At 40.7% G+C, this 13,407-nt stretch overlaps 1 protein-coding gene across 1 annotated transcript in view; it reads left to right on the forward strand.

The window, feature by feature from the left end:
* Positions 1-13,407, forward strand: part of APBB1IP (amyloid beta precursor protein binding family B member 1 interacting protein) — a 788,839-nt gene that overhangs the window by 111,730 nt on the left and 663,702 nt on the right. The window contains exon 2 of the mRNA XM_085631699.1: positions 1,157-1,239. The gene's annotated coding sequence lies outside the window, so the exon portion shown is untranslated. The remainder of the gene's footprint in view (positions 1-1,156; positions 1,240-13,407) is intronic.

A 13,407-nucleotide genomic window follows, 5' to 3' on the forward strand; every position in this document is an offset into this window, starting at 1 on the left:
CAACGTGAGTCCTGTGGCTTCAGTTGCACTGTCAATAACTGGATTTAGTATTACCTAACTCAACCACATTAATTTAACTGACCATAAAATGATGAAAGGCTGAGATGGTTCCACAGTCAATTAACTAAAGGTTGTACAAAGATTTATGCAGCAGATTCAGCAATGAATAGAACCTATGAGGCTAGCATCTGCTAAGTTGTCGTTTTGTATCAATATTAATGCCCACGTTAATGCAAGTGTAAGGCTCCGTTTATGGTCAACAGTTTCCATCAGAGAATGTATTCGGTTGAGCTCATGTATATTGTAGTGAACGTAAATCTTAGGACAAGAGAATAGCAGTAGGCCTCACCCTAGTCTTACGCAATTTGTTTGCCCAGCACAATAATGAATGACTGTAAGACGTGAGGTCAAAAAGAGCAGGAACTGTGATAGAGTGTAAACTATGGATCATGGTCGTCTTGATTGTAGTAGCGAGGGCAGAAAACGTGTCACCACCAACTCTGTTTTAAATCCTGTTGAGAAGGGAATTCATAATATGGTCTATGGTGGGATTGAGTCAGACAACAGTAAATTGGATTCCATCAAAGGCTAAACTCTATGGTTCTGTCAGCAAATGGATCAAGCAATGAGGTTGCACTGGTGAGTAAAACATAGATGTGATCAATTTTGGCAGTCCACCAAAGATTACATCTATTAAGATTATGTTCAACTAAGTATGGAACTGAGTGAGTGGAGAAATGTATGACAAGGACAGAGCACATCTGGGTAGTCCATGACCTAAAAAGCTCAGACTTTGAGTGCTAAAACCCAAGATCAAGACAATGTAATTGCACATTGTTTCCTGAATACTATTGAAATTAAATATATAGAGAAAGTTTATCTGTGGAAGAGCAGGACATGAATCATGATCTATCTTCGAACAAGAAATCAAATAATTTAAAGTGTTTTTGGCAAGACATGGCAATATTTATGATTCTAAAGCAAGCTGCCATGTAACCCATTGTAATTTGATGTAATCACAATTCAAACTACAGTTGTCTTAATATTAACAATGGAAGAAGAAACTTTTGAAGACTGCCCATCTTATTGAGATTGACCAGTTGAATAGAGGGAAGTGTTGAGTAGCTTTTAAATGTAAAATTATTTTCTTCCACAGAAGTACATGGTTGGTTGGCAAAAGCGAGTTTGGATCCGAAGTAATCATAACCCACAGATATCAAATTATATTCTTCGGAAAAGGTGAGTCACACTTTCATATTTAGTTCAAAATCATGGCATCCACATAATAATTCTGGAATCCACAGAGTCCCGCAATTTCTGCTGGTTTGTCCATAAAATAAAACATGTATCAATTGCATTGATTTTGGCTTCAATGTCCCTTCTCTGTATGTAAACTGAATTATTATTTCAGTTATTTGTGTTAACATTTATTTGTATAGGTCATAGCATAAATCACTTTGCACATGGACTGAGTCAAAGTTTTGAGACAGTTTAGAGCAATCATGAAACAGAACAGGCCATCTATATGCATCTATAGGTTGAACCTGGTTCATTTATATTCATGTTAATTTATGATCACAGATGATTTGTAATTTGGTGTAATATTTGAATGGATTTTTTTTAAAGATGGTTGTGCGTGGCTTGAGTAACCACAACACATAATTCAAGTGTGCACATCCAACTGCTTGTCCGTCATCTATTTCTATACAAATCTGAGATGATAAGGAGACTGTGCTTACAATGTTATACATAATCATTATACGATGAAGAATTTTAGACGCCCACTATTGGTGTTTAACTTCTAGTTGAGGAAGTGGTGCAGCTGAAATAGCTGTTGTTAGTCCTGCACTGTTGAACCTCTTGATCTTGATCAGGAGGCAATGCTGATCATTTTTGTCTTTTATTTCCTTTTTGTTCAGCTTGGTCTGTATTGTCTGAAAAGCTCAGCATATGTGATCATATGTCTTTGTTACAGGACCTCAGTTTTTACAAGATTTTATGTACTTCCTGTTTGCTTCTACAGTCAAAGTTTTCTCAGATTGTTCTCAATTATAATTTTCACATCTCTAACACAATGCATATTTTATAAATTGGGTAGATCCTGTTCTTTTAGATACATACACTTTACTAGTTCACTGTATGCCACTGAACTAAGCAGACATCACTCCTCATAAGGGCCAGGACAGGGGCGGCTCCTCCATGTGGGCAGAGGAACGTCGCCCCACTGCTTTCTCGCAGTGCGAGACGCAGAAACATAAAATGGTATTATAAATACCATTTTATGTTTCTGCTTCTCTCACTGCAAGAAAGCAGAAGGGTTTGGTTGGGATGGTCCTGCTCTAGGGCAAGGGAGGAGTGGCTTGCCAATTGTAGTGGGCGCTGACTGTTTGGTCGGCCCTCTGGGGCTGACCAAACCACTCTTGCACACTCTCCCTTTTCTCAACGTAGGCTTCAGGCAGCGTACATGGCGAAAATTGCTTCCCATAGATGCCTGTGGGGTCGGAGTCCCAACCAATCATAACGCTGCCATTTCAGTTTTGTGATTGGCTTACGGAAGGGGAGGGAGACTGCCTGCTTCCTGTTCCTGCGGAGGCAGGAAAGCAGGAGCCGGAGCTCAGAAAACACAGGGCATGGGGAAGGTAAGTTTTTTTTTTTTTGTTTTAAATATATAAACCCCCCCCCTCTCCTTGTGCGACCCCCCCTTCCCTCATGACCACTCTCCCATCCCCCCACCCCATGCAACAAACCTGTGAGCCATTCCAGCCGTGACTGGGCCAGGACAAGGAAGTCCCCCATTTTCGGAGGTTGGTTTTAGGACTCAGAAGGGGTTGGGGCAGTGTTTAGGGTGGGGACAGTTTTTAGGGCTAAGGGCAGGAGAAAGAGGGATAGTTTATAGGGCAGAGAGCAGGATCGGGTAGTCCAGGGATGTCGGGGATAGTTTTTAGGGCAGAGGGCCTGGGGTCGGGGTAGTTTTTGGGGCTTGGGCTTAATATTTAGGGCTCAGGGCAGGAGGAAAAGGGACAGTATACATGACAGGGGGCAGGGTCGGGGTAGTTTAGGGATGTAGGGGATTGTTTTTCAGGGCTCAGGGCAGCGGACAGTTTTAGTCCTCAGGGCAGATGGGGGGCTGGGTTGTGGCACTTCACTGGGGTCAGGGTCGTTTTCGGGCATTTTTGGGCATGGGCTTCATTTGTAGGGCTCAGGGCAGGAGGAGAAGGGAGAGTTTAAAGGGCAGGGTTGTGGTAGTTTGGGGATGTTGGGTATAGTTTAGGGCTCAGGACGGAGGCTGGGTTCAGGATAGTTTTTGGGGTGTGGGGTTAATTTTAATTTTTAGGGGCAGGACATGGGGAAAAGGGACAGTTTACTGGGCAGGGGTATGATCTTTAGCCCACATGCCCCTTTACCCATCATGTCTTTACCACTAAAGACGCGGTAGTGGTAGACACCGCGTGGTACAGGCATGAGTTGTTCAGGCATGCGTTGTACCATCATACAACCCTCTCTGACGAACTCTATGAGGGAAACACATGTGTTAGTGGCTGCTTTTATTCATTACAGGTTTGCATGGGTGGTGTTTTACCAGTTCAAAGCTATACTACTCTGCCTGAAATCGTAAAAGGCTTTTGGTATTTCTGAGCTAGGTGTAGAGGGCAATGGCTAATCCTATGCTTTAAAACGTTACTGTAAAAATGACAGCTTTACTTTATCACTTTTCTAGCTTGGGGTGGATGGCACTGTGTTAATCCTATGCAAAAAAGTCCTGCTAGTAAAAACGGACATTTGGGGTGAGCAGTTTTAGAGTGTAGGTTGTGTTGTAGAGTGTTCCATATGATGGAGCTGCTCTCCCTGTAAACTACCATGGGTTAGCTACTTCCTTTTGTGCGTATGTATGTTTGTGAGTGTGCATGTGTGTGTGTGTGTGTGTGTATGTGTATGTGTGTGCACGTGCGAGTGTGTGTGCATGCATGTGTGTGTCTTTCTACATTGGTGGAGGATGGAAATTTCTGTGGTGATTGGTCAAGGGGGTGCAAGGAGAAAAGGGAGGGTCGGAAAACTCATTTATCCACCAAGGCATTTTCCATGGACGTTCATGCCTCGTGAAAACAGCTGAACGGATTTCCATCAAATTTGGCAGGATATTGCACAGATTGTCCTTTCGGGTATTACATGTAATATGTAAGTAGAGCAAGTATTTTTTTAGTTACAAGGCATTTCAACTTAGTGATATCCGTTGCTGCGGTACTTGCTTGAACTTTTGAGCAAGTACTGTGGCATATAGCGATGACAAGTTATTATGTGATTGGCTAATGGCTGCCTTTACAAAGGTTAACGGAAGCCATGTTGTTTATAGGTACACTTTCGCTGTGTTCTGCATTACAACTTTAAATATAAGTATTAGGTTTGATATTATTCCCCTACTTATTTACACTTAATTAAAGTGATAATACGTAGGGCAAAATATTTATGTTGCAATATTTTTTTTAATATAAATGGAGTATCTAGTTACTTCATCAGGAGTACCGCTGTACTTAAAATTAATTTAAAAACATTATGTTAAAAATGTTTACAATAAACTGTACTAAACTATATTCTACAAATAGAATGTACTACAGTGTATTTTCTATTTCTAACATATTTAAATCTGCGCAAAAAAGTCTATGTAGTAGCATGGAAATACCTACAAATTACTGCACAACAAATTTTTTTTGAATGTGCAGTTCTACCTAAAGCCCAATAACTATATTTAGAACATTTCTCTACCTATTGCCATTTTATTAAAGTGGTAATAAGTAGGGAACGACAACAAACCTATTACTTACCTATATCTACGACCCTATGCAGCCAAACTATGCTAAAAACTACATGAATGCATTTTACGTTTGGCAAATATAGTCATTAGCCAATCACATACTGCCTTCTCATAAACATGTACAGCAGTATACTGCAAACACACTGCGGTATGCCACGGCACAATATATAACAAAGCATTTTAAAATTGCCATTTACACCTCATGATGTATATTCCTGCCACATTACATCTACATCCATTCACACACTTTCACACTATGTTTCTTTCAATTACCATACTCCACTGTATGCCACTCCACTCTACACTATTACATTCTATACCACTACACTGTACGTCACTCACCTATATGCCACTCCACTCTATGCTATTCCACGGTATGCCACTCAACTCTACTCCACTCCACTCTACACTACCCCACTCTAAGCCACTCCACTGTATGCTATTACACTGTATGGCACTCCATTCTATCACACTCCAGTCAACTCCACTCCACTGTATGCCTATCCACTCTACATTATTCTTCTCTACACTATTGCACTGTACACCTCTCTACTCTATGACACTACACCATACATTATACTACTCAATGCCACTACACTATACACTACTCCACTCTACAAACATCCACTGTACACTATTATACTCACTCGACACTATGCCACTCTACTATATGCTACTCCCCTGAATGTCACCCCACTCCATGCTATTCAAGCTGAAGCGTTTTTTGGTTTGCTAATAACTTTGGTCCCATTTGGCGAATCTTCACAAAACTTTCCAAAACAAAAAACATTCATCCACCTCAACTCCTTCCTGGAACGTTTTGGGGTGATCCGTCAAGCAGGGGCAGAGAAAAAAGAGGGATGCCAAAAGGCAAATCCCCATGTTTTTTCCATAGACTTTTTTAAGACTTGTTGCAGCAAAAACTGCTGACCGAAATTACATAAAATTTGGCAGGAATCTAGATTTGGTCTGCAGATTGTGCTTTTTGTGATTGGGTGTAAATCTGTTCAGTAGCCGTTGAGATATTAAGGCTAAAAAATAATTGTATATTTTGGCAGTTGGGAGCGCAAGTTTAATATTAGAGCACTCTGATTGGCCCAGGAAGCTTTATTTCCCTGCCAACATCATGAGAAAAACTTTGCAGCATTCTTAGCTGCTCCCTGTGGCCTGAACAGTGCCTGCTCCCACTGGATTCGCTGAGCCAGCTGGGGCCTCAGGGGCCTTAGAGCTCTTCACATGCCCCCCCAATGACAGTGTGGTGGGTGCTCTGGTTGCACACCGGGGCACCAACTTTAAGATGCCGGGTCCCAGGGATGGGTTCCTTTGGACCAAAATCGACCCAGGGATGGGTGTCACATGCCCCCCTTCACAATTATGCCAGACCTCTGGGATAGGGTCCCTTAAGCCAAAATTGCCAGGGAGGCGGGGCGCGTGCCCCCCTTCTCTTTGAACATACTGCCAGACCACGGGGGATTGTGTCTCTTGGGCAAAATTTGGCCCAGGGGCATGTACTCCCTTCCCACTGAATAATGCACTGAGTCATGGGAGTTGGGGACCCCAGGAGCAAAATCAGCCTGAGGAGGGGGGGCTGCATGCCCCGTCCCCCTGAAAAGTGAGCCAGGACCCGGGGAATGAAGTCCCAGGGGTTGAAATCGGCCTGGGTAGGGGGGCTGCATGCCCCCTCACTATAGAAATTAGTAAATTACACCATTTCCAGGGGCATGGGGTCCATGGGGTCCATGGGTTCAAAATCATCTTATGGAAGGGAGGCCACACATGCCCCTTCCCTTTATTTAAATAAGTCGCCCCAGGTGATGAGGTCCCCAAGGCCACTAATGGCTCAGGAGGGGGGCTGCATTGCTTCACTCCACTTTAATTAAGAAACAATGGCCCTGAGGTATGGGGTCTCCAGGGCCAGGCCCTAAAAGTAACCCCCTGCTGCGTGTGGCCAACGGCCTTGCACAGCGTGGGGTTGGTTGTATGACTGGGTGTTGGCTGCAGTGCCTGGGGGTTGCATTTACATATGATAATTTTGTATTACTTTATACTAAAAATTCACTGAAAAAGAAAAAGGTTCATGTAATGTTATAGTTAGGTGTAATAAAAGAATGTTTGTAATTTACAAAAATCAGAAACTCACTTAAAAAACAAAGGTTAAAAATAACGTTATAGTTAGGAGAATATATCAGTGATAAAATTAACGTTTTAAACAACAACAAAAAATCACCAGTTATATTTAGCACTGCTAACTATAACGTATGCTCCGCCATGCACTGTTAATGGCCTCACATTTGACATCCCTTCTGACATGTCCTATGCCAAAATTTATGACATCACTGATAACATCTCAAATGATATCATTGATTACATCACTGATGACATTATTTAATGAGTTCTCTAGTTCGTTTTATAGTTTACATAGTGGCGGGTAAGTACCAAATTGCTTGTCTACCTAATTTTGTACAGTACTGATCCAGCTAAAGGGCGTTTGTGTTTGCCAAACAGATCTGCTCCTATTGCATCATAGATGTGTAGAAGTATTGAATATGTTATAAATCTTTGTATTCAAGAGTAACTCTGGGTGCATTGGACAATGGACTTGTGTTCATTATGTTCCACACAAGTTTTTTGGTTCTGTGGAAAAGGTTTTCAACAGAAATAAGATCCTATGTAGTAGATACTAACATTTTGTAAGCAGCCTTGAGTTATTAGACAGAATTGTGTCAGCATGACAATTTCTGAAATAACTTAGAAGACTGTGTGCACCAACTACTAACCTATATACATGTGCTTGTTTTGCTTGCGAAGAGGGGCTATCTGACAGTATAAAGGGTGCAGGTAGTAGGATGTTTTGCACCTTCAGGACTTGGTTATTGTTAGCGAATAGTGTATTTTTGGCAACTGTTGCATAGAGTTAACACTGTTCTTAGTAGTTACTTTTTAATACTCTGTGGTATGTTTCTCAGGAAACTTTTACTATTCGGAAACAGTGGGGTATAAAGTAAATTCTCTCAATAGAGTAAGCACAGTACCCTGTACTCTACTGATATCAAATTCATTTCTCAATGTAGGTTCTGTGAGTTTTAGGTGCTCGACACAGATAAAAGCTGCCTGTAGTACGTCATTTGTTTTGGAACTGACATTCACTATTTTTAGGAACTTGACTTTGTTTGAACAGTCGTATGCAGATTGAACACCATACTCAATGAGGGTTTCCCCTTATATCTGTATTGGATTGTTAATGTGAACTATGCTAGCTGTAAAGTGTATGGTATAGGCTCAATGTTGCACATAATGCATGCTTTCTACACCTAAAGGAGTTGTGTCTGTGATGGCAGTAATGATGGCTGATATTCTCCTGAGCTATTTTGTACTCACTGCCAAGCCTCTAATGCCATAGTAATTTATAGATCAATATGTGGGAAAACGAAGCTTGGATGAGGTCATTAGTGATGTCATCAGTAATGTCATCAATGCAGTCATTTGAGATGTCATCAATGATATCATAAATTATGTCATAGAACATGTCCTGAGTGATATCATATGTAAGATCATCAGCAGTGCATGGCGGGGGCACAAGTTATAGTTAGCACTCCTACCTATAGTTGGTGAATGTCTGTGTCTTTTTTTAGTTCAAAAGGTTAATGTTATCACTGAAATATTCAGCTAACTATAACGAGGACTTTAACCTTTTATTCTGTGAATATATATTTATATATATATTCACTGAGAAAAACAACGTTCAAAGAGACGTTATAGTTAGTCGAAAATGTCAGTTAAAGCATACTGTTTTAAACCAGCAAAACCCACTGAAATTCTCTAGTCACAGTTATCTCAAGGAATTACAACTCGTGGACTAAAGTAGCTATAACTCGTGTTCCCCAAAAATATATAGTATTGTCATCAATGATGTCATTTCAGATGCTGCAGTGATGTTATCAATGATGTCAAAGGACTGGTCATAAATGTGGTGAAATAGGAAGTAACTAGTATATGGCGAGAGTGTGAGTTATGGTTACCTTAAGGCCTGAGTTATAGTTACTTGAGAAAACTATTATCTGTGAATTTCAGTGCTTTTGTTAATTTAAAGCAGTATGTTTTAACTGACATTTTCACCTAACTATAACATCTTTTTGACCTTTGGTGTTTTCATTGGAGTTTTACTGTAAATATTGATGTTTTAGGTATTTAAAACTTTGATAGTATTGTATGAAATACAAAAATGATATACTTATAAATGATAATGTCTTCCTTAATACAATTATGCTCAAAATATTCTACGTTCAATATTAAGGGTGCACACCTTTCAGAAGTGCTCATGAAAACAGGTTTGTGTTTTCATTAACACTGCTAGTGTGCTTGTCAGCTCTCTTTACCTATCCTTGCTCCCCAGCTGAAGACTTGAGGCGGCAAGTGATTGAGGGTGCCGAGGCTCGAAACATCTGGAAAGGGCTGCTAAAGAAAACAGCACATTTTAAATGAATGCCTGGATTGCACATATGTAAAGGCATACTTCAGCTACCTCCCCTTACAATCCATGTTATTTAGCCAACATATTGCACATGATGCAGGCACTGCGGTATATCTGCTAAAATGGGGCTTCAGGGTACTAATCAATGCATCAAATTTTAGGTTTTTTGCAGATTTTATATAGCGCCAACTCGACCCGGAGGTATTGGAGCACTTTCCATGAGCACTGGTTACATTACACAGGGACACATTCATTATTATTATTTTTTTTGGTAGGCACAGGGAGATTAAGTGATTTGCCCAGAATCACAGATGTGGAGTCGATTCCGAGGCTCGAACCTTGGTTTCCCATCTCCAAAGTCGGCAGTCTAGCTGTGAGACCACATCCTCATTGACAAATTAGAATACACACAGACTAGCAGGGGTAGGATCCCATACCCAATTGAAGCTTCTGCTATGGCTTGAGCTTCCATCCTTCTCCTGAGGCCTGTCTTCCTTTCAGAAATCTCCCCCTGCTGCCCCACAGAGGTCATTGTTTGCAGCGCGTGAATCCTGGCCTGCTGGTTCATATTTCCAGGACTAGATTCTGGCTCACCAGCTGCAAGGGAGCAGTGGAGACACCTCGAATCACATGCAGCTGCTAGGAAAAGGATACACGTAAATGAACAAAATATAGAAAATGGATCACAACCCGTATCAAACATATTTTAAAAAAATGTAAGCAAAGTTTCCTTAAAAATCTTTACTAAAAATAACAAATGGTATTTTGGAATAATCACCCATCCCCCATTATGGTTGGTATTGAAAAGGCAATGGGAGAATTAATTGCCCCTATCCACGAGGTTTGAATAGTAGGCATTAGAAAATATTAGTGTTTTTTTTCATGATTCAATAAGAATGCATTTTTAACCAATTGCCTATAGGTCCATCATAGAAGTTTATTACGGTTTTGTTCTTTTTGATTAGAAATTTTAAGAAAAAATGTTATTAAAGTACTCTCTATGTCAATATAGAAAACCTCTAGTCTGGAAATGTCTTGCTTCCTGAAGGCCCAGCACGCCACTCAATGCGCATGCATTTAAATTGACCTTTGAAAGCCGTCACCCTCAAGTCTGCATACTTGTAATCCTTATTTTGAGTCCTTGATACCAACTGACTAATCAGACGACTGTCGAGTCTACTTCAGCTCGCTGGTGGTTTAATCGTATTTTCTACCATTGCAAGAATGTCTGGAATGATAAAGAATGAAAAATACAATATTTTTAAAGAGGTGTGAAAGTGAAACAAATCACACATAATTTCCAGTTTTTATAAGTGCTGTCACTTTATGAGGGGATGCTTTTATTTTGGATTGCTTTTAACCCTCATGAATATTCATTGGCCTCTTAATGCAGTATTAGGCACAGTACGATCTGCAGAGCTTCAACTGAAACCGAGAAGCGGATGATTACAACCGCTGTGGACGCGCCAAGTCTGCCGGTGGCTTGCCTTTGATAAGGGTATTTTTCTGCTTCAAATTATAGGATTTTGAATTTTGACAGAGGGTGGTAGATAGGAATTATCCATCGTATATTTATTCCCAATGCTGCAAGTATTGGGATTAAGTATATTACAACTGACGTCAGAATGCAGTGCTCTGTTCCTCCAATGCCACACATCAGTGTTACCTAAAAAAGAAATTGCCAGCCCAACCTAGTTTTTAGGAACAGCCATTATTTTATTATAGTGCAATATATTTTAATGCAGTGTATAGAATATGACAAAGTGTGCTTCTTACTGATTGCTTCCTACAGTAGGAATGGTGCCTCGGGCCCTGACATAAAGCAGATTAGTACAATCGTAGCAGCATCATCATTATTAACAATAATAATAATAATAATAATTGGACTCAATTTAACATAAAAAAAATAATATTTTGGATTTAATAGCGTTTGTTGCGGTTGATTTGTCTAAAAGATTAACAGAAAATAACGTTATTTTTAAAATAATAATATTCCTCATCATCATCATAATATATTTAGGCTTAAAAATTAAATTTAAATATTAATAATTTGGATTTACCAGCATTTGCTGTGGTTGATTTGCCATTTTTTTTTAACTCTTAATGTAATGTAAATGTAATGTAAAGTGGAGAAGTGTGGCTCACTGGTTAGAGCAGGCAGACCCTGAAGCAGAGGTCAGACCCGGGACCAGGGTTCAATTCCCAACGCGGCAGGGTCTTGAGCTCAAATGTCCATGGACTCGATAATTCTCGCTTCGGTGCCTGACCTAATCATGGGTTCACACTCTGCAACTCTGGGCATTAAGCTTGCTTAATCTCCACAACGGCCCCCCGCGGTGGGATGCCTGGCTTTCACCTTGGGGATGCCCTGTAGGGGCTATCTCACAGGGAAAAGCCAGGACGGGTTCCCAAGGCAAGCGCGGAGATACCCCTTCGGGGGTCGATTCAGGTGCTATATAAGAAACATAATAATAATAATAACTGAGGTTATTGTAACCCAACTCATTTAAAAAAATGTCATTTTTGATTGATTATCGTTTCCAATATGAATAACGTCACTGTACACTAAGTCAGAGAGAAATGGCGCAGGCTCTTACCAACGCTCCCTCCTCACATGTTCATGGAGTGTGTCATCACATTATGCTAATGCCAGGTCCCAGGACGAAACAATTTGGTGTAATCATATTGCACGTGGAACACATCAGGGTCCACATTAATTGGGCGTCATCCCAGACACAATCTACTACTATCAGTAGTTACTCAACGTTCCCAGTTTACTAGAGCAAGGCCCTCGTTACTAGAGGTGCAGGAAGAGGGTATTTGTAGTCCGACACCCAGATCTACTGATTCCACCGGATGGGGTTATTCCTGGAGCAGGATTATTGTGATGGTGTTGAATTTTTCAGTAGCAATTACGCATTTACCAAATAAAACCATGTTTGCACATGGATTCTTGTTCATCTGTCACCCAATCTAGACCATTGCCTCACGGACAATTTCACTAGTTGTTATTTTCTGATAAAACATGCATGGAAAAAGCAACTTTGATTAAAGGCATTGAAAAAAACAACTTTGGTTAAACTCTGCATGGAAAAAGCAACTTTGATTAAAATCTGCATGGAAAAAGCAACTTTAAAATGTGATATTCCTTCACAGTTCGAAATCCCATTCCGGCCATAACCCCATCTTTGCATCCTTAATATATATTATGATGCCCTGAGTGTGGGAAACCCACCGATAGTCATTCCATCAAGGATACCTGTCATAATTCCTGCTTCCTACCAAGGTGGTAAGACATAGCATTGATGATGAATTTATAAGAAAGTTGAAGAGAAAGAGCACTGGGGAGAGTTCCACAAGGCATGCTACACACCACTGCATTCCCAGCATGGCCATTCTGTCATATATAAGTGCATGACTGCAGTTGCAGCTGACCAAGAAGACATCTTGAAGGCCACAGAGCACTAGGTAGAGGCTTGAAACAGAGGAAAAAGGGCAAGCTCATGGCTTGGCCCATAATGCAATTCCATGCTTGGCATCATGACTCCATGTGAGAGAAGGTAAACGTACACCATGACACCTGGCACATCTGCTGTGACCAAACCTGTAAGTAAACTTGGGATAATGCAGTGTAGCACCGATCACAACCTTGCTCACAAGCTACATAACCAGGTGTTGGGGTGTTTGGATAACATTATTATTGCTAGTAGCAATGCATCAATGTATCCTGCACAGTGGTGGTGCATCTTAAGCAGGATAAACACATTCATATCTCACTGAGTTCCAACTCAACTCCGTCTTCTGGGATCTGCATCTTTTTTTACTTGCATGCATTTTAATCTTATGAGTGTTTCTACTAGTGACATGCGGGTCACAGGCATGTATAATTATGGATGTGCCATGACCATGGGTCAAACAGCATCACTCTATCTGCCTTGACTAGTTTGAGATTTGGTTTGAAATTAAATGACAGAAAAAGAGTTGAGTTGCTGATTTGATGAAGGGTCAAAAAACCTCCCCCGCCCGATTGCATTTCTCATTTTGTCCACCTGATAGGTCTGGTCTGCTACATACTCAGTTGTGTTGAGATTGAACAGAATGATGTGAAATTCCTTTCCATGCTGTC

This window comes from Triturus cristatus, chromosome 10 (assembly GCF_964204655.1).
Source record: "Triturus cristatus chromosome 10, aTriCri1.1, whole genome shotgun sequence".
Taxonomy (NCBI): Eukaryota; Metazoa; Chordata; class Amphibia; order Caudata; family Salamandridae; genus Triturus; species Triturus cristatus.